The sequence below is a fragment of the Helicoverpa zea genome, chromosome 8 (genome assembly GCF_022581195.2).
Source record: "Helicoverpa zea isolate HzStark_Cry1AcR chromosome 8, ilHelZeax1.1, whole genome shotgun sequence".
Classification (NCBI taxonomy): domain Eukaryota; kingdom Metazoa; phylum Arthropoda; class Insecta; order Lepidoptera; family Noctuidae; genus Helicoverpa; species Helicoverpa zea.
Window position 1 is genome coordinate 6,682,270 of NC_061459.1, and position 26,214 is coordinate 6,708,483.

A 26,214-nucleotide genomic window follows, 5' to 3' on the forward strand; every position below is an offset into this window, starting at 1 on the left:
ACACATTTGTTTTATTTTCACAAAAACTGATCAAAACGTACTGGTAATAAATCTGTACTACTGCTCGTTTCTTTTCCCAACTCGCACGTTTGACACTCAATGTCTTAATAGCTTTATCACCGGAGAGTGAAATGAAAATTGAATGAAACCGTTTTGTAATTGATTAAGTGCATTTCACGAGTGAGCTTGTGAGAATTACACGGGGCGGTGTGAGCGTGTTATGAAAAAGCGATCACAAGTGGCAGAGCTTTGCCCGCTCCGCACCCGTTGCCAAATTAATGTGTCACGAACTGTATCGCCCTACGATATTGATGTTGAAAAATGATGCCATTTGACGTTTGATTGCAATCGTAAATCTCTAGCGAACTGTTCAAGTATTGCGCCGCTCTATTCGTAATTGACGGTTTAGTAAATTTTCCGCGAAAGCTACTTTCAAACTATTTACTGACCTTTACCCTTCATGAAACTACCTAAGTGAGATGTTAATGTACTATCGAAAAGTAGATATGTAACTTTCAAGGTCTATTACGCTTCGCTAAGATAAATGGGGAGGATAAAAGTTGCGTTATAACGATGTAGATAAAATATACTTGGGTAGAGCTGAGTCAGTTGATATTGATACTAATTCGGTTATTATTTGTATAAGCTATAACGTGGCTAATGATTAATAGTGGCATTATTCGGCGAATGTGTGGAGCCGAGGCCGAGATCGGAATGATTATCGTGAGGCTCACGCTCCGCTGATCACAGCACAAAATTAATTTACGTATAAGGCGGGTGGGTACGCTATGCTGTGGTATATCAACTGTGTATCTGTATCTTTACGCTCGTTTTCACTTGTGGGGTGGGCACGGTCGTGTAGGATACCGGCATTAATTGCGGTTAATTCGCTATGTGGCGTGGGTACAAATACATGCTTGATACGCTGCTATGTTCGTACCTACGTGTATATGTGTAATCACTTGACTAGCAACAAACATTCAACATATTTTTTTCCTGAATTGCTATCAAAAGTTTTTGCTGTTTTTTAATACTAAATACTTAAACAAGGTAGAGTAGTACTCTCAGTAAGCATTAAAATTACCATCAAACATAATCCGACAGGGAAATTCTAAGCAAGCTTACAAATAAACATTAACTTAAACATGAAGATAACACTAAACACGCCTGAGAAATATACAGAGAATAATATTTTGAGGCCGGCTGTCTGATAGTGATCCGGTAACTTGTATTCATAGGCCGGCCTAGTCGCTGTCAGCCTGTCGAACTCGGCTCCAGTGGAATTGATCTGTAAAATTGATTTCCATTCGTGCTGACGAACAAAGGCATCGCGACTGCCTCGGGCCGGCGCTGCCTCGCTCCACTGTCGCACAGATACTGCTCGACCACGAACAACAGTAAACTTATTTGATTTATTTGGATAACGTAGGCTCACACTAGGTGTGCCTCGACTCATGCACACTTTATAAGGATCTCGTTATTTAATCAAAAGGGTTGTTGATGCCGTGGCCTATAAGCTGCTATCGCACACCTTTTGATAAGATTCTAATCTTCAAAACCGATTACACGATTTTAATGATATTTGGTTCTATCTATACATATAATAAATCTGTAAAAAAACTGTGTCTGTACATTGAATATATTAAAAAAATAGTAATTGGGTGGGGTTTAGAAACAGTAATGGAGCACAAATCCAAAAAAAAAAATCTGTCTGTGTCTGTATGTCTGTATGTCTGTTTGTTTGTACACGCTAATCTTCCGAACTACTGAACGGACTTCAATGATTTTTTCTTTGTTGTATCAGTATTAGGCCTGGTCAACATATAGGCTATAATTTATCTTCGAAACTTGAAGACCTGATGCAGAACTCCAACAGACCAATAAAACTATAAGAGATACAAATATGGTGCCGTGGCAATAATTGTTTCATTTGATGAGCATTTTCAGCTGAGATAATAAATTTTAAGATCTGGAACACCTGATGTGGAACCCCAAGAGCCCAGCTTCTCTGTACCATATACAGGTATGCCGTTTTAGCAAAAGTTGTTCAATTTGATAAGCACTTTCTATTGACTTATACAAATTGAAGATCTAAAACACCTGATGTGGAACTCCAGGGGACCAGCTAGACTATAGCATATAGAGGTATAACGTTTTAGCAAAAGTTGTTCAATCTGATAAGCACTCTCTGTTGACTTATAAAAATTGAAGATGTAAAACACCTGATGTGGAACTCCAGGAGCCCTGCTAGACTATATGAAGCATATGAAGATATGACGTTTTAGCAAAAGTGGTTCAATCTGATAAGCACTCTCTATTGACGTATAAACATCGAAGATCTGGAACACCTGATGTGGAACTTCAAGAGCAATACTCCACTTGAAATGTATATAAATGAATGTTATGAAATAGGTATGGTGAATCAAAAAAAGTAATTAGTCCGTCTTTTAGATAACCCTAAAATAATGGACACGCATTTTTCTTTTCTCTCTCTCACAAACAAATAATAACGAAGATACAACAACGCTTGAATTTCGTGTTAAGTCACTGCTTAGTACAAATTTTACATACCTAGACGTGGCGTCACGAGCCCCCACTCTCTAACTTTGTTGCGTTATATCTCATTATTATTTTGTATGTCTCTTCCAGACCTCGGGACTACAGAGTTCCGAATTTTTGGGAGGCAAACGTGGGGCCGAAGCCAACACGCTGAAGCCCTTTTGAGACAACTTTAATGAAATGGTGACACAAAACCGACGATTATCCCTTTATACACTATATAAATGAACCCAAGGACAATCCCCGGTGGACGTCGTTAAAAAAAAGACAATCCCCGGTTCTGTGCTAAACTATTGCTAACTATGGAGGAAAACTACTTGGGCTATTGTGATGGGATGTTAGTGGATGACAATGTATTAGGTACATGTAAAAACGGCAGGTGGAGACTCGCCACCTCACTTACTGGGCCCCCGGGAACCAGTCACTGAATAGCAACAAGAGGGCAACAGGGACATGAGCGGCTGAAGGGTGAGGATACCTCGGCAGACTTTAAACGCAGATTACGCGCTCCCCGTGCTTACCATGAGGCACCTACCCTCCGAGCAGGGCTACTAATCCTGCTCTAGTGACTCCACTCTGGACGGCCAAGCCAAGCCAGAGGCGTGAGACCTTCCCCCGTCATGGTTCACTCCGACCGGCCGGAGATGGGGGACAGTATACACTCCCTGGAGAACTCAGTATATATAGCCCCGCGGGGTCGCTACTCCCCGTCATCAGCCTCAGATGTCCTGCGGTGCCTATATCTCATTATTATTGTCGTTATTATCTCAAGAGCCTTTGTCCCAATTATGTTAGGATCGACTTCCAGTCACGATGCAACTGAGTACCAGTGTTTTACAAGGAGCGACTGCCTATCTGACCTCCACAACCTGGTTACCCGCTCAACCCAACACCCCTTGGTAAGACTTACTGGCTTCTGACTACCCATAACGACTGCCAAGAATGTTCAATGACAGTCGGAACCTACAGTTTAACATCCCCTCCAAATAACGGTCATTGGTATCCAAAATATATGTAGAAAGTACATACGAACTTAGAAAAGTTGCATTGGCAGGCACTTGCCAGACCTGGAATCAAAGACGCACGCTCATACTTGAGAGATTGGTTCTCTACCCACTAAACCACCACGAATTCCACTAAGTCACCACGACTTTGTCATCTATTTAATGTTTTTTTACGTTATAATACGTGTAATATTTTTGCCACACACAACTTAAATGCGGACTAATTAGAATCACTACTTTTATCCCTATGGTCACGTCTATTGCGACTATTCAGATCTTTGATTTTGCTGACCCCATAGTCGCTGGCATAAGGGACAGGATCCGCGTACGAAGTCGCGGGCAGAAGCTAGTACTAAATAAATATTTGACTAATGATAGGGTTTCAAATATTTAAGTAGGTAATGTGACGAAGAAATTGTTAAAAATACTCAAAAATCTACAGTCTACCCATAAAAATATCACGAAGAGCTTAGGCTCTCGTGTAAATTCGTTTTTATTATTATTTGGGTACATCCATTCAAAATAAGAAATGTATGTCATTTATTTTTGGAATGCAGTTAAAATATCTGTTGATCGTTTATATTCAGTTTTATGTCTTTCAAAGCAGTGTGGTGACATTAAAACTATCTTTGAAATACTATCAAGCAGGAATTTCGAATGGAATGAAAATTCTGTGTTTATCGTTGAAATACACCGACCGTTTACAACAAAAACTTTCCAATATTTTAGATAAGACTACCTTTCCAATATCAATTTTATTTTTCTATGTTTGTCAATGTGCGAATCGATTGGCCGTCGGAACGTAGAATAGAGCAGGACGCAATTTTAGAACAATGAGGTGGGAAATTGGTTTCCAGCATGAGTAGGTGGGTAGTTGTGGCGGGTAAACTGGCGGTATCCTCCGAGTTTCTGATGGCGGTCGTACAACAAAACCTAATCTATCCACTGCGGCTTTGTGAATATTTGTCAGTCCCAAACAGCTGAGATAGAACGTATGATCACATTATACTGATTTGTAGACTTCACTATGAATACCTCCGTGACATATTACTATATTAGACTTAGTTGGATATCTTGTGAAACTTCTCTAGGAGGACAGACAGAATATTATCTTTGAGTACCTTATTCCTTGTATTCGTGAGATAACAATTTGACATTCTTACTGAAGTTTGGACTGAAGCATAGTTATTTTAATGATATCTCAGAGAATTGGAGTTATTTCACCCAATTCGTGGAGAATGGCTTCTTTCTAGCGCTCATCCTATATTAACAATGTGTTATATAAATATAATATCAACAGATGTAAAGAAACGAACACACCAATTGCTAGCAATCGCAAGCGAAAACTACAGTATCCCATTTTCTCAATTGGTTTCTATAAATTGTGCGATAACCTAGCGGCTTTAGTGCAATCTTTTGGATTAATCTTTCAGATACGCAGTAATTGTCCAATTAATAAAACTTTCGACATCGCCAATCATTCCTTCATCGCTCATTTCATATGCCGTTACTAGTGTTACCAGAGGAATAATCTCGATGTTACCGTGAGTATAGAAATCGGTGAATTTAAAACATAAATCGGTCAAACCTTCCGTGTTATTAGGTTTTCGTTTAAAAATAAACTGACCCATATCAAACTAAATTACACCATTGAGTAACAAAACAAATGAAATAATGTATTTTTAAATAAACAAAATGTAAAACTAATCGTTCGATTAAATATTATTGATCAGCGTTTTAGTCCAGACACCGTTTAACTATAAATTAGACATAATTTCACCGTGTCAAGGCTGTATTATATGAACTATAATTATGCTTCGAATATCAGACGTTGCTATGATAATGTAACGGTTATGGAGTCGGAGAGACGCACTGCCTACGTGCCAGCGATTGAATTTGTTTGTAGCCAATGAAATAACATTATAGAGCAATTAGTTTGATGGCGTGGGCGTGATATATCGCTGTACCCCATGCTCTCTTATAGCTATCATTGTTTTCTAATTGCAATACTCAACGTGATAATGACTTATTTACGAATTACCATAATGGGCTACACTTTGATTGTATTATGAATTTATATGTTGCGTATAATTCTATCATTAATATACAGCCGGGTGGGAAGTACATTTGAGGTATTTCAATAAGCTCACGGTTAAGCATGATGTTGGTAATATATCAAGTAAGGTTGTCGCTATATTTTTTATTTATTACCGTGCCGAGGTAAATGTTTTATTTTGTGTGCTTAGTAAAAACATTTTACGCAAAAAATCGTAAGTTGGTAACTCACGGCTTGTAATACGGTTTCAGTAACGTAAACCACAATTAGTTGCACAGAACCATTTACGTTCTAGTAAGAAAAATGGATATCAAAGAAAAGAGTAGTAGAAAAAATATAGACGTCATAACTAGTATTTTGTCTAAATCGAATATCCATTTGTTACCGGAGTCTTAACAGCATAATCCGATCAGATCAAAAGAAACATAAGTTATGTTTCAGTCTAATTGTGACTAGAAGAAAAAGGATAGTGTAAACACAATGAACTCATGCTGACAAAAAGGTAGTATTTTGGAGCCTTATCTATGTACCTACGATGACAAAATGGAATCGTTACAATTTTATGAGTAAAGAAACTTGAACATTAAATTGATATTCTAACATTCAGCTGACATTGTTGATAAATGACACAACTTTACCACAGGGTATCTGAAATCGTATCACAGCCATTACCTGGCCATACTTTGTACAAGTAAGTGAAGCTCGTGACTTGTTTATTAGACGTGACCGCGTAGATGCTCGTATTCGTGAGGAACTGGTACCGTAAATCTGCCTGGACCGAAATGGGTTACAGCATCGAAACCATAAATTGCCCATCCATAGTTTACGATTCAGTGTGAAAGGAAATCGACGGGTCGCCTCCGTACAGATGGGACGTACACTTAAACTTTGATAGTAAAATATTTTCAATATTTATACAACTAAAACGGGGAATTCCAAGAGGAAAATTGTTCACCTTACCTCGGAATTTTAATGTAACAAGACGGTAAAATTCTCGTCCGCAAACTTTTAATCTGAACTTAAGCTTCATCAATATAAATTGACGTTAAACTTGTCATCCAGGTCACGTCGACGCCAATTTTAGAGGAGTGACAGTTCTTCTAAATTTAGATGACGACGATATTGTGATCGCTGAAGTCGTTGGGGGAACGGCAGGGTGGCGCCTGTGTTCACTTCAAGTGCTAATTGAAATGTACAAGAGAGTTATGTATATTTCATGGCATTAAACGGGCTCGCGGGCCCACGGTTCCGAGGCGACGCCGCCTCTTCATTAAGAATACATTAGTTCATTAAAGCTTTTACACTTAATTTCTTTTCAGACCATTTCGTTTCTTACTCGTAAAAGATTGAATCAAAACACTCTATGACCATTGCATCTCTACTGAAAGACCAAATATATTTAACCTAGTTATTTTCGACTCTTCAAACTTCAAGCATCTGAAAGTATTCTTGTGAAAGATTTTAAAACACAGCCAAATATTCCTGAGGCTAAATCCACTTTTGTCTTGTGTTGTGGACCATGACAATTAGAACCTTTGTGAATCTGATAGGATTGGATTTAATTAACAAAACAATAAGAGCAAATGCTCACACAGAAACAGTAAACGTTAACGGCCAGAGTGATCCTTTGGTGAATCGGAAACAGGCTCGAAATAATTCCAATGCGACGGAATCAATCAAAGCTAGGTGTGCCTTGAACGCTCATTGATATGCAAGGGATCCATTTATTACTTCGCATTCCATTTGCAAATATTTTCTTAGGGAAAGTAAGAGTAAGTATTAACTGAAATATTTATGATGAAATACTATGAATACTATTCTATTTTTAACGTTCGTTACCTAAAGGTGATTCGTTCCGTAGTTATTTTTTTTGATAAAATAGTACTTCATATTTAGCTTGTAACTGTACCTATCCGAGCGAACAGCCAGCAAAACATATTTAACATTTCGCTTTTGGTATTTGCAGTGATACGAGGGTTGTTTATTTATTTGTAAGGATTAAACGTGAAGCCGAGCCCGAATAGTGAGCGCGGAGCGGTAGTGGTTCCTACTTAAACTTTGCTAAACGGCCAGCTCTGTTGAAAGCCTTCTAAACTCCCACTGCGTTTTACGCTTCCCATTCTGTGTGTTAAAATAATATTGGCAAGGATTACTACCAACTCGCGACTACTGTTTACTTGTTTGCGCGCTGGGAACAGATGTGACACTTCGGAAAGAACAGTAATTATGGCACGGATAGAAAACGTTGCGGTCTGTAAAATGTTGTGCCAGACTATTTTGTAGTGTAAAACAGGAATAAGATGACTATTGAGAAAACAATTATTTTTAAACAGACTTCACAGTAATTTAAGTCTAAAAAGCCCGTTTCTTCATTGCAATATTCAAAAGAAAAACAAAAAATAAACGAATATACAAAACAAGGAAATTATATGAAAATCATAACTGGCATTAACAGTGACTGTTGTTAAGGAACTTGTCAAAAGTTTCGCGAATCATTTTGGACAAGTTGTGGCACAGGCGGGACTGCGCGCGATGCGAAACTGACTACCCACTGTCCAGCTGGCTTATTCGCTAACTTTCGAATTCTCAGATGTCAACTGACCTCAGTTGTCATCGGAACTTTGATGTCAACCTATAAGTTCAAAACATTGGTATTCTGTATCGCATGAAGTGGATATCGGTGGATATCGTTACACGGTTGCTGACGCCAAAACTACGATGACAACTTGACAACTCTATTTTTTTATCGACTATTATACTGCTAAGTAGGAAATACCCTATTAGCATTACATTACTACGTTTGAGAGAACGCTTTATTTTCAGCGTGTTATATGTTTAAAAACAATCTGTGGCGGTAAAATTCAGTATTTGCTTTCTATTGTGTGTGAACTTGGTGTCTAAAATTCCGTGTGGTTGAACAATATTTTAACTGAGAATATTGTGAGTATTGTAGTTATTATAAATTTTACAACGTAAACAATATTTTGATACGTAGATTCCTATGTTTTGCATGCAAAACAAAAATTGGTACACTACAGGAAGGTAACTTTACGTACTTGAGTAGGTCGTCCCATACATTGAGAGCATCGGTTACCGCACTTACTAAATGAAGGTTAAGACATGCTGCAAATTATGTAATATTGGTATTTATTTAACTTTTTACGTTATAAATTCTTACTTTTAGCTCAATTGCAACAGCAGTGTTTTGTTGAGCACGTTGCAGAAACGGACGTAACTCTGCCGAAACTCGCTGAAACCTTGATTTGTTGATACGGAAATTTGCCATTAATTCCTTCTCCCGTAAATCCAGAGAATTATTGCAATCTCGCATACGACGTTTCTGGATTCTGGATAAACTTCGTTTTGTCTCTTATTCCACAAATGCCAGCAAAAATACACGCGAAATTTTTATTCCACACAAAGAAAGATAAAACAAATTAAAATAATACAAATAAAAATAACACTATCAAAAAATAAAGGAAACGACTCAGGGTTTGTATTTCTATTGGAATCGCAAAATTAGAGAAATCTAATATGTCTGATGCAACAATATAGTATAGACATCCCAGTGATGAGGCATAAAACACTGCTATTTGTAGTGTATTTCAAAAAATGACATTTTCTATCAATTTGATGTCCACTGGGCTTACGGAATCGCAATATAACGTTTATCGATACAGAAACTGCTGTCAAAATGAGTCATGGTGGATATCAGCCTGTGTCGATACTGATGACGTCATCTCATTTGGTAACTGGCGTTAGCGAATAAGAAAATAGCTGTTTGACAATTTACTGATGTACACTTTACCAATTGATGATATCTGCGAGCTGTCAGTGGAGTTAGCGAATAAGGCTACAGATTAGAAACTACTCTGAAATATCTAGAACTTTCGAGATTGTTTATTTCTTTGTTGGTTAAAATAAATGTACCGTTCGGAGTACCCGTGTTATAAATACGTCTGTCCCTACCCTGTCAGGCAATATTTAGGTAGAGATATTGTGATCTAGGCCGAAATAAAATGCCCTTTCTTTTTTTATTAAAGTAGGCGACAATAGTCGCATTTTCCCGTATAAAATATAACTCAATCACATTTTTATGTTCTGACTTCGCTGTTAACCTTTTTATACAAGTTTCGTATTTCGTTTTTTATTTTTCTTGTCATAATTATCCATAACCGATAACCATTACAAATGTTCTAACAACAGAAACAAATACATGCTCGTTAGCCTCCCGTCTATTTGATTGATTATTTATTTTTATTGCTCGAGACATGAGCAAGACAAGAGAGGAACGAATCCAAAGAAATAGATACGGACATCAATAAAATTTAATTTCACGTCGATCAAACCGTCACTCGCTGATAACTGTCAGGTGATTTATTTAAAAGGTGAAAAATGATCCTGTAGGTAATCAGGACGGGACTGCGTATCTAGCGGGTGTAATAAATCATTGAAATGACTTTATACCGTGGCGTATGAAATAGTAATACCGGAGCATGCATTTTAATGATAGTGCGGCCACATATGTGGCTTTGTCCGATATTTTGTTTACTTGATTGGAGTCTGAATGTTGACAAAACTGGTGAGCTGTTAATTTATAGATAGGGGATATAAGTTTGTGTTTGGATCGGTTTAATGTAGTCATGCGTGTGTGTAGTTAAGGGACAATGTATGATAGGAAATTGCTTTTCCAGATCTAATAGAAGTATACAATAGTGTTTAGTAAATAAAAATACCTAATAACATAGAAAAATATCAATAATGTTCATAGTAGATTCTCAAGTTTATTATAAAATATAAATTGTCCAAGGCACAAGGTTTAAGTTTCAATTATGATTTATTATGCCTGAAATGGAAACATCCTTGATTTTACCTTGACTACATCAAAACAGTCTCTATGTTTTCCAAGCAAAAATAGTTCCGTCCTCCAGAATGTTTACCGACAAGTTTCCTGTGACCAACACATAATATTTGTTAACACTATTTACTGGAAACGGTAGTGCAATTCAGGTTGTATGCATTACAGTACAGTTTTAGAACGCTAAGTGTTTGAATTCAACAAGTCTGAAAATATTTTTTATTTGTAACTTACCTTTATTGTTCTTTGTTTTTTCCTATAGCCTGAGGGAGCTGTACAATTGCTTGCCCTCTCATCTCCTTGTGTGATTTTAATTCCTCACAATTTTTTGTTCTGAAGACTCTTCAGTACCATCTTGGTACATTTGAATCAAAATTTCGCATAAAAATAAAATCGCATAAAAGTAATGTCCTGAAGGTTGAGCTTTCAAGTAATAAAAAAAAATATTACGACTCCTTTTGGACCTATGAGAAATTATTCTCTACATAGAACATAGGTCTGGTCTGGTCTGGTCAATGTGTCTGGCTTCTTTGTTTTACAAGAGGCCTTTACCCTCAAACAAAATGTACTGGGTTTTAATAATAACATTTACAAGTGAATACTGAATAGTAAATACACCTATGGCTTACATTATTGTTTTCAATTCTAATGTTAATTAGCCAACTGGTTTGTGAAGCCTCGTCGTTTGTTCCCACCATTCACTTCACTCATTCTTCATTCGTTCACTTGTTATGAAATATTTTCTTCTGTGCGTAACGTATTATAAATCGGCACGTCTCGCATATTTTGTTTTCAACTTGACGTCTACTTAACGGGTTTTCATATGGCTTACAGTATTAAGCACTAAGTTATTTATTGTAGAAAGTTTTAGTAGGTCTATACTACGGGTTGTATATGTCACAGGGATATGATAAAAACGGGGATTTGATCAATTCCCTAAGGGATTTGATCAAATCACGGAGGATGTTAAAATAACAACACGATTTTATCTTTTCCCTAAACAAATCTAGTGAATTGAACAAATCCCTAAATTGGTTCAGTGAAATGACAAAAAACATGTCAGTTCTTGGTTTGGGTCGCGCTTGCAAACACTAGGTAAGCCGTAGGTCGTAGGTTTTGCAGCTGTCACTCACGATGCATTACGAATAGATGTGCCCGTAAGAAAAATAATGTTTTATGTAATTCACGATGCCACAAATCAGCTACATGTTTTAATAAGTGATTATTACAAATAGGCATATCATACAACAAGAAATTTTTGTTAATTCTTTAAAAAAAAATATTGTTCTGAGTAATGGTGATTTTTTATATCAATATTTCCTTGTATTACACACACCTGATTAGGTATCATAATTATGTAGGTATATCTTACCAAATAAACCATTAAAATATCAAAGCAAAATTATTTTTATCATTTCACTGAACCAATTTAGGGATTTGTTCAATTCACTAGATTTGTTTAGGGAAAAGATAAAATCGTGTTGTTATTTTAACATCCTCCGTGATTTGATCAATTCTCTAAGGGATTTGATCAAATCCCCGTTTTTATCATATCCCTGCGCCATATAGACTGTCTAGGAAAATATTGAGTTGTGGACACACTGGGCTCCTAAAAGAGTAACTTTGGTTTTACGACTAAGTCAAAAAAAGGAAAAATAGCATCAAAAACCTGTGCATTTACTAACATTAAAATGTTTAGTCAATTTATTCATCTTTAAGAATTTTAGATACCTATCAGAAAATATGATGGATTTGAAACGAAAGCTAATTAGTACAGGTACGAAAATAGCCTACAGACAACTTGAAATGTTTCCCATTAGCTTTTTTAAACCCCGCAGCAATGATGTGACTAATAGTTTCATGTTTTTTGTCAAAATAAACACGACATTAATTAACTTTACTACAAAGATCAGTAGTATTAATTTCAAGACACTATTCTAAGTAGTATTGCTTGTAAAAATAGAATTATTTAACTCGAAGCTTTCAGTTTTCTCTGGCACTATCCACCGGCCCTGTGTGTGTAACGTGTTATATTACAACGAATATCTAACCAGCCGCACAACACACCGTGGCCACCTCGTTTACATAATAACTAGCAAATCAAGTTTATTACATTAATGTTTGAAAGCCATTCATGTACCTCATTTACTAAATTACAATTTGTTTAGTTTATCTGTAGTTATGTGTTCCTTTTGTGAAATAAAAACTGAGGGACCTTATTTGCCAACTGTCGAGGGCTAAGCAACACTGTCCACAAACATTACAAGAATGCACAATACTGTGTTGTTGTCAATGGGAACAACACATAAAGCTAATTGTGCCAACAGCTTAAGCAAACGCCCGAGGTGTGGGACATTGTCCGCGGTCGTAATCGCCGCGAACCGTTGACGGCCCTTCCTTACTTTCATTAAAGATACATTACTCCTTTTATTCTTGTTTAGATTGCAAATTCTCTCTCAGTCCTTTGTCTCATTTACCATTTATTTACGGCGTATTCTATTTAAATACCGCTCCTTTTGCGTTTTATCGCTGTAGAAATTGCCTGAGTTGGACCTCGCTGTTTTATTTATTTGTCAGTTTTGTTCTTGTTGTTGGTAGGCTCCGATTCTGTTTAACTTCGAAGGTTGTCTTTACATTAGCTACATTATTTATTATTGTAAGTCATACTAAATCTTCTTTAAATCTCCTGATCCATAATTCATTTGACAATACAATGAGCCCATCCAAGTTTGACATTATAGCTATTGTAAATATAAGATCGAGAGAAATTGAAAATAAATTTGAAAAGTAATTGTTATCGGGATGAGAAGATACGATAAAAGATTATCCTAATGTTGTTGGGAAGCGAAACCAATCTGTACAGACAATCAAACTTAATTTACATGACAATGTAGAGGTTCTCACGAGCGGGCCATCGTTAGGCCACTTTTTATAAATATGGCGTTATATCTGGTGTAAGTTTGGGTCTGCGTAATTAAAACTTAAAACTTGTATTATGGGGAAAGCGCAGCGGGAATGTGAACTGTGCCAAGTGTCGGATTTGGTACGTGCCGCGAGTCCGCAATGCAAACGCGCGGGCCGAGCTTCCTCCGCAAGCCACGCTTTACTCACTTCTCGGCTTCCCGTTCATCTTAGAGTGAAGACTTCCAAAATCTACGGAAACGTTTTACGAATAAATATTCTTCATTTGATTTTTCACAAATATTTTGAGAGCTGGATCTTTGCCAAGATATCGTCATTCATGACTCTATCATATCCCTTAGTTAGTAATATCGTCTTATGAATAAAAATACATAAATGTAGTTAGTCATCGTATAGAATACATACCAAATTCGAGGAAATAATAAAACAGCCTATAGAGGATGGATATTTTTCTGGACTATTTTAATGAAACGCTTGTACATGATCCTATTAACATTCCTAGTAAAAGCTTTATTTTTACCCAGATCTATGTACCTATATTGCTGAATGTTGGTATGAAGTTAATATTACGTAATTTGATGTTGTATTAAGTAGGATATCGTGTACAAGCACCAAAGCCTGACCTACATTACTTGTGTAGTTTATTCAGAGGTTTACTTATTCTTATTCATATAATTCATTTAAGTATGAGATACCTATACCGTGTACGTGGATAAACTACGATGTTACATTCAACTTAAATGTTATTCTATATTCTCTTTACTCCTCAACTGTTTCTAACTTAATTTTTGTAGCCGACCTTTTTCAACAAGAACAAATAATATGAAAATCCTCTTACATAACATTTATGTTCCTAAAAAGACTGGAAGAAATTGAATTTTAAGAAAAATAGCTACAAATAGAGAGGAATGAAAAAGCTCTTTTTATTTTCTACACAGTGTAGAACTTGTTAGTTTGTTAAAATATTAGGTATTCTATTTCTTTTGTGTTAACTACATACTTTCACTAAGTAGCTCTTATGATGTTCCAAGGTGTGAAGGATGACCTGTCAAAATTAATCGCTTTCAATGTTCCATATAAAAAATAAACTGAAAAATATATGCGTACTCAATAGGTCTCATTATCAAGAATCTAACACTTAGTTCGGTAGCTTTTTAATTTCGGAATATTATTTTTTTATAGAGTGTTCAAAATCACATTGAATGTAAGGGGTTCATTAATGCAGCTGGCTGCAAGGCTAATTAAAATGGCGCACGTGGCGCGGACGAGACGTCGACGGGCCGACGACGACGCGAGACGCCACCGAGAGCTATTTGCCCTCTCTTATTGCCCTTTTCAGCCCATAGTCGGCACCTACAATGTTCTGGTACTCAGTTTTGAACTTTGAACCGGCTTTCCTTTTATGCAGCCTGTAATAGAACGCACAAACAACTAAGGTGTGTAAGTAGTATGTATGTACCTGGGGTTTATTTATCTTTCTTGTTGCTTAAATTACACACATTGTGACACAGTGGTAACTGATCTACTTTAGACACCTGTAGGTATCATGTATGTATCAAATTATGTCAAGTCATGTAACTACTACCTATACCTACCTACTTCAATATCTCTGGAAGTATATTTGATTTGAAAATAATTATAACTACTGTTATCTTGTCAAAATAAAATTGATGGCCTATATCAAAGTGTGAATTATATAGACGCTAAGTATGTTTTTCAGTCAGTTTAGGGACTATTTATTATAAGACGTATTAATGCTAGACAGCCAGGTCGTGGGAGACTATAAACCTAACCTTAATATTTTCACTCACCGAAACATTGTTCTTCATGGATAATACTGAAAGTCGGCTAACAAACTTTTGAGTTAAATTCAAAATTATTCAACAAAGTGCTCATGTAAATGAAATATTAAATTCATTTCTTACGTAAAGGTGAAAATTTGAAATCCGCCGCGTTTTGAATTAGAACGTAGCTATTATGTTAACTTTACGCTAGGCCATCTAATTGTATTATGGGTTCAAAAGTTGTGACGTTTTAATTAAAATTACAACTCATTTTGTGTCCTTCCAACGTACGTGTTCTGTGTACGTGACATCCATTGGAACAAACTCATGTGACCTACAATAGGAAATTATGTAATTTGTTCATTTTACCAATTACTTACAGATTTACAGTTTCATTTTAATTAAGAAAGGATTTTAATGTGAAGCATTAATTATTATTGGATTAAACTTACTTTGTAACTTGTAAAGGATTTAATTAGTTTATTAAACCTAATTAGCTAATTAGAGCAAGTAATTGTATTTGTTAATTTAGTGACTTTATTAACTTTTAGTCACTGTATTATTAGTTATAACAAATGCTCTAGGCGTACTGTGCAGAGCAAGGTATATGTGAGCAAAATAAATAGACCACTCATGAATAGATAGAGTTGAATATCATAGTTGACAGTCCACTAAGGCCACCACAAAAGTGGTTTGTAATATCAATCAATTTTCGTCAGTGGCGACGTTAACAGATCCAGCACTTGGTCCCTCGGGGGGCTAGTTTGGCTCATCCAGAAAAGGAAAGTCACGAATTCATGACGGGACCATTCTAACTCCCAACAAAATAAGTATATTTTGCTGATTCGAGACGAAATTTGCAAGTCTGCCAAGAATATTCGTACCAAATCGTTTTCCTATAATTGGAGTACATGTGAATTTGTATTCAGTGGCGCATCCACGGCGGATGGAATTTCGCCATTTCGTGGGAACCTCGTCCTCCATCATGCGTGCTTATTGAAGTAATTTGTGTAGCCCTGCGTGTATCAGACTGTGTTACTTGAATTTTATTGTGGCTATACATATATTTTCTGTACTTACTGAGATATTGGGCAGTCGTTTCCCTAAATGCTGAGCGCTTACAAAAATATTGATAAGGTGAAGCGTATTTCGATAAAGGACGAGCAAAGTGGAAACGATTCAGTAATAGTGATCTTTGGGATCTGCTGCACAGAATGTTAGATGAAAGTTTTAATGAGCGTAGTTATGATCGCGTTAACTACACTTGCAATTAGTGGCGAATCGTGAGGAAAATGATATCTTTAACGTACGGACTTGAGATGCTTTGTAGAATAAATTCTCAGTGAATAAGGAAGTAAACCAATGAAAACAAACCGAAAGCCACGTTTAAAGGAAATGAAAAAATAAATAGAAATATGAATATTATATTTGTTGTATTCCGAGACAGTCTGTATGGGCTTATAACTAAAGTCGACGATGTCTACGAAAAGCGTAGAGCTGTCGCTACGCACGTAGCAGTTGCTGATTGTAGGCTGCATATTGTACGTGTGCGCTTTTGAATGAGCTGAATTAAATTACATACACGCTGTAGTACGTATGTGTGAGTGACGCGTGCTACGCATCCGCTTGGCGGTGTATTGTTCCCGCTACGATTCAACACTTCTGTTATTTAGACATACGTCGGAAATGAAAAAGATGTTGCAGACAAGACATAATGTAGGTACTGAAAGTATAGCGGCGCATGATGTCTGTTTTAGATAAAGTATGAATTGTTACTCGCGAAAATACGCAAAAGAAATGTTGATATTGAAATAAAAGGAAATATTGTCAAGTCATCAAGAAATATAAACGTAGGTCTACATCGTTTGCTACAACTAATGAATTCTAAGCAACCTTTAATCCTGGTATCATCACCCTTCTTTCCTCAAGGGAGCACAGCTAGACAGGGGACTTAGTAATGATCATTAGGGAATGGTATAGTTGTGAGTCAGCGTGATTTGTTCTGTCCCTTTTAATTTTTACAGAAGTAATTTTCTCTATTTCTGGAAACGTCTATAGGTAGCTGTCGCAAAAATCATTCTACACTTGACGTTTCTGAGTAGTCAAAACATAAACTATTCACTGAACTAACTACAGCGTACTTAAGCTTCAAAGAATTCTCGTGTCAATCATGACTTTAGCCTTAGGGTGCGTCCACATCTGGCGAATGCGCCGCGAATGCGCAGCACGCGAGCCGATCGCGAGCTGTCCGCGAGCTGTGCGCGTGCAGTCACTGCAATAGTTCGGTGCGCCTCTTTAGCGCAACTCACGCAAGGCTCGTATAGAGCGCGCGAGCGGCGCGTGATCTGCGCGCAATCAGTTCTCGCCCATACATTTCCGTATATTGGCTCAGTACTATCGAAGATGGCAGACGTCGCGCGCCGCCTGCGCGCCGCTCGCGTGCGGCGCTTAGGTCGCGCGCGAGCTGCGCGCGGGCGGCGCAGAAGCGGCGCACGAACAAAAATGCACGCGCGCAGCTCGCGGACAGCTCGCGATCGGCTCGCGTGCTGCGCATTCGCGGCGCATTCGCCAGATGTGGACGCACCCTTATGCGTTACATACGCTAGGGAACAATACTCAATAATTTTCGAGTATTTACTCAAAAAACATTGACTGGGTCCATTGAATATGATTTTCAAAAAATTTACTTGTTGTTGTCAACTCACAATAAACAGGCGGCAACAAAAAAATCACTGAAAAAAAAAATAACAATTTGATTCATTCAATTTGTTGTTGTATTATTCACTTTTGTTATTCAGTGTATGTGTTTGTTTGCTCATAAGTGCACAGTGCGCGTGACGCAGGACACAGGGGACCGCGAGCTATCGCCATTACGCTTCGCTTACCACGTGTCGCCGCCCGCATCCGTACCTACTGTATTTATTTCTCGGACTCCTACTCGTAGCTGTAAATTATTTGGGGCCACACTAATATAGAACGGCTCAAGAGTTCAAGGTGTTTGTTTTGAATGCGCTCCTAATGTGAACTACCATTAATTTATTGTTATTTTAAATATTTTTTTTTTCATTTCATCAGAAGCTACGGTCAAGCAGAAGTCATAATGCGAAGAAGTAGGTATATTTAAACAGTACCAGAAGAGAATTTCACAGATTTCTGTTGCATTGACAACAAAGTTAATGAAAACTGCAATAAAATAAATAATTAGGCTATGCAACAATCGTGAAGTGTGGTACGGGAACCATCGTGCGTGAGTTCCACTCACACTTTGCCGGTTTTTTTTGGATAGAGAGCAACCGCTACTGTGTCATATAACCGGGTTTTCGTAGGAGTTAGCTGTAGTGGCTCTCTTGAAAAATTGAAAACGAAATAAAAATGTAACTCCTGAAAATGTCCCGAGTCTCGTTTCAGAAAAGTAAAAAAAAAATACTGTTATAAAATCTAGGCAATGTAGGTAAGTTACCAAAACCTTTTTTTAGACTTAAGTCTCTTTTAACATTAAATAACTCTTTTAACCTGGTTAAAACATTGAAGGTTTGAACAAAGAATGTTTTAAATTGCATTTTAACTGGAACAAAAGGTGTTGATGACACTCGCAAAATAAAATGACACAGTATTACGTTACTACAGTTTTACGTATTTCAAGTGGTATTCTTTAATGCGAGTGCAATGTTATTGCAACGATGGCTTTATATCGCACATCTGTAATATTATCTACCGTAAAAAATATTTTTCTTTGTAGTGTAAATTTGAATTCAAAACAACAATATTCCCATCAAATATTATTAATAACTAACAATACAAACTGTTGAAAATATGTGTGTCATGCATGCTAATACATTGCCTCAGCGACAAATTAATTACCAAAACAAATCAGTCATCGATAAATTAAATAAATTGACTTTAATATGAATGTGTATATTAATTACGCCAATCAACGACATTAACGAGGCAATAACACTCATACTACGTCCTCATTATCTTTACCGGATTAATTTGATGCTTTCCCTCTCGAATTGACGAAAATTGCTTTGTGCAAAATTCAGACGGCACTCGGCGACGCGGCCTGACAGGAGCCCAAAGCTCATTTCACGGCGGTCGCACTCATATTTTACACTATCCAAAAGAGGCATTCTAAATAGCGAGAAAAATCTTGTTTGCTTTCGTGTATAAACATTCTTTGTTGCTCCGTTCTGGAGTAAAATTTTGTTCGAAAAGGGTCAGATAGGTGAACGTACGAAGCTTTTAGCAGTATCAGATGGTGAACTAGTTCGGTTATAATGTATGCTCGGCGGTAAGCACGTTAGAATATGCGGCAGAAGCTGCAAAGAATTACTTCGTGCTGCAACACGAGCTCGGAGGCGTAAACTGGTGGTTACATGCATAATACTGGATTTGAATTAATACAGACCACAGAGCGTAAGTGTTATATGAGATTGAATTAATCAAGTAATTTATTTAGTAACATAACGTAATCGCTTCTGATCCCCGAGGATTAGGCAAGTGCTCTGTCTCACATAACGCTGGTTTCGATATTTAATCTCCATATGATAAGGGGTAACTGGATTGCTAATTTGCTATTCACCGCGTAAATTCTTAATCCCAGTGAAATACTCCTGTTATTAATTTAATACCTTTTTTTGCTTTTTTTAATCTTTGTATACCCACATGAAAAAATAAAATATTTATTTAAGTTAAATGCGTCTTAAAAGTTTTCTCCAAGCATTCTAATCGGATTAGAGCTTGGTACCTAGCTATATGTAGGTACAGTATCTTTCACAATAAAGTCATAGTGTCAAAGAGCTTGTATGGATGGCTTCGATATAACGACAGACTTAAAGTCTTGGAAGTCTTGCATCACAACGGCACGCTGTATATGAGTGCACTAAACCGCCTTATCTCCCCTTCTTGTTTAGATAGACGCCGGCTCCTTCCGTAGAATGCATCTTTAAGAAGTTATAGATAAGATTTTATGGAAATAAATTATTTCGATCGGCTCAAATGGCGAGGGTGGTGTGTTGTACATTGCCGTTAATAGAATAAATTCAAGGGCCTTTTCATTGCATATGTACAAATAGGGGCGAGTATATGTAACAATAACAAAAGTACGAGTATCTGGGGCGCGAGGTGCGTTGCCAAGCGCAAGGATAGCGGAGGTCATGACACAGCGTAGTTGAATCTGCTGTCACCTTAGTGGTGCGGGTCCACTCCGCACTCACTGACCTACATCCGCTTTGGCACCGTTCACAATCGCCGCTTCAACTTAATTGTCCCGACACTTTGGCCTTCCTAACGACTGTGCCGCAATCGGCCGATTTAAGGGGCGTTCTGAACATTGCGACTGCATCCCACTCGGGCCGGCGACATCCATCCGACACCGAGTCAAAGGCCGCATTGGAGATGACGTTATGCAAATCATACCTTTGTAGCAATTCAATGTTTGTTAGCGAAACACTTGTTCCTTTCACAATAATAAAATAACACTGCAGCTCCATGTTTGTCTACGTAATGCAAGGACTTGTCGAATAAAGTAAAAATACGACACATTGTGTGAGTGCCACGTTACGGGAATATACAATGAAAAGAGGGAGGATTACAATTTGCCTTTGTGATGGCGTCGTCGAATTACATTAATCTGGCGTACTTGTGCCGAGGCGGCGCCGCAACCAACTTGATTAAAAATTCTATTAGTTGAAAGGCAGACATCTTCTTAATAGATAAAGTGCACGCCGCTAGTTGTGGTGACTTGCGGTTACGATCCTTGTTATGGTAGACCCGACATACTTGTCTTAACCTTAATTAGATTTTTCTATGCCATTATCAATCCAGCTAGTTAGTCAGGCCATTAAGTAAACATATGTGGTGGGAACGGGAAGAAACTGTGTATTATCTGTCATTTCTTGAACTCTTAAAGAACTAAAATTGTAAGAAAGAGAAAACAATATTTATATAGTTGTGGTTTTCGCCCATGAGGGCAATTGTCAATTCACGAAGTGCGACCCCAATATTAATTACGGATTGGATCTTAAGGGGTAGTATACTCATATCAAATTATAACATTTTATTTACAAAATACAAACAGACTAAAGAAATTTATATCTTCGGAAGATAGTCATCCAGTTTATTTTTTAAGCTTTCTAAGCACTTCTTCAGTTGCTATTTTCTTTCCTGATTGAAAACATTGTACATGTCCAAATACAAAAATAATTTCATACGTTTCGTTGAACATTTAAGAGTTGGATTCTCTTATCTGGAAAATCAACTAGAATGTCTCATGTGCAACAAAGCAGTGCTATTTGGTAATAGAAATAGAATCTTTTTAAGTAGATATAACTGTAAATGCCGAAAAATCAAGACATTATTCCAGTGTAAAATTACAAACTTTTGTAAACAAATTAAACGAAGAAGCATCGTCACCTTGCCGAGTAATTGTAACAGTAAAATCCGTGTAAAAACAACACAGTACTGGGCGCTTCTCCCTGCCTTAATGAGCGCCCGGGGCGTCCGGTCACCACTCCAGTCGCCATATATCTGTACTATTTTTTACTTCTCTCCCCTTTTATGTAAAATACTCAATTGAAGAATCGAATGCGAGGTAATGTTTCCTGGTTACATCGTTCTTGTTGAAATTCATTTAGAGTACTTTGGTTTGAAGATTTTTTACTTTGTGTTTGCTTTTGTTAGTTACTGTTTAGAAGAGAAAGAAATAGCTAAATATCTTTCAGAGAATTCTTTTTCAGTATTGTTATTGTATGAGTAGAGTCACGTGTACAATAAACGGAATCTTTTCCACATTTGCGCACAATTTATTTTTTAACTGGAGCTACTTTTAAACCATATGTCCCATCAATGTACCCTTAGGATTTAACCCGTCTCCAAATGTAACTGAGATTTAGACCGTGGCTATAAATGTGCCAATTTTCATACAAATCCTTTGAGGATTGCGGCCTCCAGTTTCAGAGAAACACCTTCAAAGTTGTTTGTATTTAAGGCATAACTGTACGAGATAAACATTGCCAGAAGTCGTTAAATGCAGGAAATGTTTAGGAGCACCTAAAGCTAGAAACATTTCAGCAAAATTTAAGTTCAAATTGTAAAGAGAAAATAAATCACAGTTGTTTAGCAAAACACGTCAGTGCGGTTTCTCTACAGTATTTTCTTTTAGATATCAATGTGGAGTACAGAGCCAAACGCAGCACACAGCGTCGACTCGGACAGGGCAGATTTACGAAGACTGCCGTTATCTTGAACCGCATCTCCGACCGGACTAACGCGCAACTCAAACACGCAAAAAGAATGCTACATATCCCTAACCATTGAAATCACGACCAGAAAAATAAGAAGCAGAGCGAGAACTGCGCTAGTTCCCGCCACAAACAACCTACCTGCGTCCGTGGCATTACCTTCGAGTTTAATACTTTAAACAATGATAGGGGACAACTCAGCAGACGCTTAGTAAAACGTTTACTAGAGAATTGTTCTTTTTAAGTACACAGACAACTCTCTCTGCAAGTCGCCGACATTCGTGTGAGCTCTTTGTAAATACGCAGACTTTATTTGAACTGCTGGTGTCTGATTTACTTTCTGGTTTCGTGTACTGGTACGTTAACCGGGAGTTATGAGACTGTTTTATTACCTATGTAAATTTTTGCTGCGTATGTTCGAATATACAAGTAGGTAAACAGGCACCATTACTTTTTAAGAGAATCATTTTTTAAATCCTAATAATATGAACCTTTTCTGATGTTTATGAGTGTAACAACATTGTAACTCTTAGAATGGACTTTTCAGATATTTGCTACATTTTTCTACATTAAATTGAAGCTCCGAGCGTTATCTAGTATCGTAAATTGTATCAAACATGCTTACAAGGCGCCAGTTTTCTCAATAGAGTATCTTTTTACGCTTTGATGCTTCTAGAACTTGGGATAAAAATGTTTCAAAACTTAGCGTTCCAATATTACCGGCAACAAAATTTTAAAAACAAACCAGTATTACTGACACTTAAAATATAGCCGAACAACGCAACGAGTAGTGAAGCTGCGGGAAAAAGCTATTTAGTTTAATGCCAGCACGCATGCATAATGCGCTTAAAGCGCTAATTCTCCCATTTTCGAATACATGCAAGGATATTAATACACTGACGTAAATGTAGGGCCGTTGCACACAGTTACAATTGCGTTGGAATAAAAAGGAGACATCCGTACCGCAGCTGCTGTGGTCTGCACAACATATTTCTGTTCGCATATTTTCCTTTTCTTATTTTAATTTGTTTTTGTTGCTTGTGTTAAGAAGTCGTTTACAACTTGTTTACAACTTAATAAGAACAATTTCAGTGTGATAAATTGTTTTAGTGTTAACTCGTATTTCATTTGGTGAATTCTGCACACAATATCTGGACCATAATTACGTTTTTTTTTGTACTAATTTCTACTGGTCTATGTACCAATCTAATAATGGAAAGGGTTTTATTCGTAGTAGTCTACACATCCGTAGTCATTACCATTTCGGAGTGGTCCTAAGAATAGATCACTTTATTGCTTGCTGTGTGGGTGTTGAGTAAGGTTAGGCTTTCAGGGTATCAGGTGTTTGGGTGAAAAGGATTCATTTGAAAATGTTCATTTAAGAGCTTTTTTTTGAACTCAGATGAGAGTCAGAGATTACCTATGATGCCGCGTCAAGAAGGCAAAACACAACACCAAAGTTCTATCAACAATTGAAACAACATTTCGACGTAAAAACAAATAGCACAATTTTCCGAACGAACACGAGTTAACCCTCGCAGGCACGTTTCAACAAACAGTCGTCCGTTTACTTGTTGCGGTATTTAACCCTCCAATGCGATGGTATCAGCATAATGCGGTCGTCATTGCTGCCGTCGCGCGATACCTCTCCTCGTTATTATAGATTTACATTTTAACCGCACTTACCCGTATTGCCTATTTGATGTAAATTAATTCATTTAACTTTATTATTACGTCACTTTGTGTGCACTACGTTTGGAGGCAGTGATAGCGTTTGATGTTTTTACTAAAGCCTGCTGGATAATTCGGATATTGGCATACTTATCCAGAAAATATTTTAACGATTTTGTTAACAAAACAGCGATTATAATTTGACGACAATATAATACGACCAAAGTTGTAAATAAAAATCTTTGATACCATTTCGTTTCAGCATCAAGTCTTTCTTATTTATAAGGAAATTGCTTTTTGTCTCAGAAAAAAATACTTTCGCGGCTTAAATCCGTACTTCCAACAACGTTGAAATAAGTTTGTTTAGCTTGTTGGTATTAAGCTCAGCTCCGATTAAAAATTAATTATAAGAAGATCATGTTCACACGGCTATGGCAGGGTACCTAGTTACCTACACGGTTCATTAGATCTACAAACAATGAGTTCATTAGTGTTGTAATTGGCGCGTTGTCCGGTGTCAACTTATCACGTGATTCACTGACCAAATCATCACGGTAATAATTAGCCTTCATTTGTTCACCATGCAATTTGTTATCGACAGCTTACCTAAGGCCGGCTACATACCCTCCTACATCAACGCGTAGGATGACTCATTGAAGGAGAATTGAATCAAGTTTGCAGAGGAAACAGCCGTCCGCATTTACTTAACTTTGATTTGATGACCCTCGGCTCTGCAAATTGAGTGTGTAATTAGGATCTGTGATTCTTTCATACATTTTCCTCCCGTTTTCTATAAATGTGAGTTAGCGTTGACTTTGATTAATCTGGTACTTAGTTCTTGTCATTGCGAGTTAACTGCGTGCATACAGAAGTGGTTTAGTTTGCAGTTTACCTTAGTAACATGGAATCTGATCTTATAGTTGTGGTTGCGAATGTGAATGTGTGTGTGAATCAAATGTACTAAAACAGATTATGTTACGGTGTATTGGCTATCATGCTCAGTAACTTAGCTTGATGCCAGTACTCTGAAACAGTGTAATTTCCACATAGGTGTCCTTTGATGCTATGCGTGGAATGTTCATATCGTATAATTGATAAACGAAGAAATTGCAACAGAATTAGATTCTGAAGAAAAACATTTCAATAAAGATAAAAAATACCAATCAATATTACCAAAAAAAAAAAACTTTGGGAAAAAGTAAACTACCGATACGTAGGCATGTAAAGGTTTGGATGGATACCCTGGTTTTTTGCGAAGCTATTATGCATATTAACAGACGTAGAGTATTCTGCCTATACATATATGTAGCTTAAAGTTTAATTATATTTAAGTAGAGGTCGTTGTAAACGTGACGATGCGGGCTTGCGCGTCACGTGAGGTAGCGTGCGCGCCGCCGACCACCTGCCAATAATCACAATGTTCTTATGCCGCACTTATAATTACTTTACCTTCTAAAATTGCATACAAACATTGTATTGTTAGTTCTTATCTAACTTTAAGAACTGTACCTATTTTTAACGGAGTGGAAAGCTCTATTTTAAGGTGGCGCGCGACGTCCCAAAGGATTTCACCTTATAACTGCGACGCAGTGTCCGTCTGTCTCTTGACTGTGACTTTTGGGTACTTGAAATTTTATATAGTTCTTATTGTTTTCCGTGGCTCTAAATGGTTTCTGGAAGTATTTTTGAGATAAATTAATTGAAAGAGTGACATTATCATTTTAAATATAAAGGTAAATTAAATAATTCATCGATTTTTATTAGCAGTTCGGCAGCTTTGAAAGAGCCATTCACACATATTATTTATTAATTTAGTTCGATGGATGATTTCATTAAGATGTTCTCAGGAAAGGTCATAAATATTTGATTATTTATTTTATTGTCACTAAAATTAATCACCCATCCAACGCAAAACTTCCTGTCGTATTGTGTTTATGATGAACCAACAGTCGATATGGTTTCAGTTTTATTCTTCGCGGCACACTAACGTTGACTTTTATGCATTCGTAAATACCACTACTGATTTTGTGTGTGTTTTTAATTATCTTATAAATCAACAGCGGCTTCACAAAAATTATTACATAATCTCTCGATAGCATACATTTTATATTATCATACT

General features: G+C 37.0%; 1 protein-coding gene across 2 annotated transcripts in view; it reads left to right on the forward strand.

The window, feature by feature from the left end:
- Window positions 1–26,214, forward strand: part of LOC124632355 (semaphorin-2A-like) — a 64,646-nt gene that overhangs the window by 16,610 nt on the left and 21,822 nt on the right. The gene's annotated exons all lie outside the window — the stretch shown is intronic.